The sequence below is a fragment of the Macadamia integrifolia genome, unplaced genomic scaffold (assembly GCF_013358625.1).
Source record: "Macadamia integrifolia cultivar HAES 741 unplaced genomic scaffold, SCU_Mint_v3 scaffold1481, whole genome shotgun sequence".
Taxonomy (NCBI): Eukaryota; Viridiplantae; Streptophyta; class Magnoliopsida; order Proteales; family Proteaceae; genus Macadamia; species Macadamia integrifolia.
This window is the reverse complement of record NW_024868222.1, coordinates 18,331-20,467: the sequence shown is the minus strand read 5'-3', so window position 1 is coordinate 20,467 and position 2,137 is coordinate 18,331. Positions and strand designations below refer to the sequence as shown.

Sequence of the window (2,137 nt, the reverse complement as noted above, 5' to 3'; positions counted from 1 at the left end):
GTTGATATAAAAAAAAAAAATAACAAAATGCATAATATTAAATCGGATATCAAGTCACCTTTAAAACCGATATAATAACGATACAATATAAGCATGAATGGATTGTTGTTTCATCAATAGGGTATTAACATTGTATCAATGTTGGTGGCTAATATGATATCGATTCAAATTCTACCAATACAAATCGCCGGAGATATGGATACTGTTTGCATTTTTTTTTTCTTTAATCTATGTCAATTTATTATAATTTTTGCCCATATCATAAGTTCAATATCCAAAGATCTCGTGCAGGGGACAAAGAATTTCTTCATTGTCTTCTTGGGCCATTCCCCAATTCTTCCCTTTCAGTTTCTTTATTTTCTTTACCATATTATACAATCATACATTCAGAGATAGAATCGCTAATCTCAAAGAAAAAAAAAAGTGAGTAGCAGCCTGGAATGGCAAAGCCCATTAAACAAAGCTTTATGTGGAATAATAATTATACTCTCCCGCCTACTTTCGGTATTCTTCTGTTTGGATTGCCTCTTGCGTGTGCGTGCAAGTTGTCATGTCGTTTTCCTTCTTGAGTTCATTCTGACTTGGACGATTCCGAGTTTAGTTTTTGTGCTTTAATTGAAGGACATTTTAGCTAAAACCTCTCGTACCAACATCCTCCCTCTTGAATGATCCACTTGAACGTCTGCTTGATGTGTTGTGCATATTATCGTGGACATCCGAGTCGTTGTTCTCCGTTATCTCCGTGAAAGAACACTTTCGAGAAGGCTCCACCACACTGGATATTGAATTCGTCTCACCACACAAGTGTCTAATTCTCTATCTCTGCCATTGAAGGATGACACTCTTCATTGGATGAAACACAACATGCTGCAATGTTGAGGACACAACGTATCATGTCCTCCATGTTGCTGGGCAATGCGATCCTTGCATCACATACCTCGAGACCTCCTTGATTTCCATTGATCAATGGCAATGCCCAGTTAACGATAGAAGCCAAATCTCTCCTAGCTTCGATTGCGCACCTACAGCTTATGATTTCTAGTAATACAACCCCAGAGCTGAAGACATCATTTCTTGTGCTTAGTTTTCCTAGGATAATGTAACAAGGGTCTAAGTAACCGATTATACTAGCGGGGTTGACTCGGTGAGTGAACTCTCTGAGTTGACTCTCTTTGCCTAACCGCTAGGCCGAAATCTGCCAACTTGGCATTGCAATTGCAATCGAACAAAATGTTGGCTGACTTGATGTCCCTATGAATGATAGAGAGCCTGGACTCATGGAGTATCTACATGACCCGGGCGACTTGTAAAGCCATGTGTAAGCGTTTCAACCAACTTGGAGGGGTAGACAGGTTGTGGAGCGAGTCATGAAGAGATCCATTAGGCATGAACTCCATAAAAAGGAGTTTCTTCTGAGTCGAACCTTCATGACTCACTCCAACCAGGTTTATAAGGTAAGGGCTTCTATGTAGAGAAGAAAGAACCTGAATCTCGTTATCTAGTTTGGAGTTGTCTTGAAGGATTTAAAGACTGATCGAAGGCTTCTTAATGGCGATGAGCTTGCCATCTCCTAGAACACCTTTGTAGACACATCCATGGTTTCCTTTTCCAATAAGCGCCGAGGGGGAGAAGTCGTTGGTCGCCGCTCGGACCTCGTGGTATTCGAGTTCTTCCATTCTTGAAGCTCTTGTTCTAACTTCTACCTTCTAGCTTGTTGTGTTATTCTTATTCTCTTGGAAGTTAGATGGATGGAAGGAAGCTTTCTTTGAGATATAGTAACTGATCAAGTTGAGGTCATTACATGCCTATCCATATCTCTTTTGTGGAAGAGAGAGGGATAGTGCGTCTGAGTCCAAAACTTTGAAGTCAAGTGAAGGCTTTGATGGGTGTGTACTACCCATAAAGAATAAGAATAAAGGAGCTTTAAGAGGGCTCAGCTTCTTTATAAAAATAGAGAGGGCTTAGCTTACAAAACAAAAGCTGAAAAATGAAATTCTTTTTTGAGAAAAGCAAGGAATGGTAAGCAAAAGGTAAAGGGTCTTAGCCTTACAGATCATATGGGATTAGAATGAGATGCTCCATAGCTGCTTGTTGGGTCCCCACAGCCCCACCAAGTTTATGTGTTTTTTTTTTCTCT

General features: G+C 40.1%; 1 pseudogene; it reads right to left on the bottom strand.

Annotated features, from left to right (window-relative positions):
• Window positions 1–290: 290 nt before the first annotated feature.
• LOC122063862 lies at window positions 291–1,898 on the bottom strand (annotated as a pseudogene).
• Window positions 1,899–2,137: the final 239 nt, after the last annotated feature.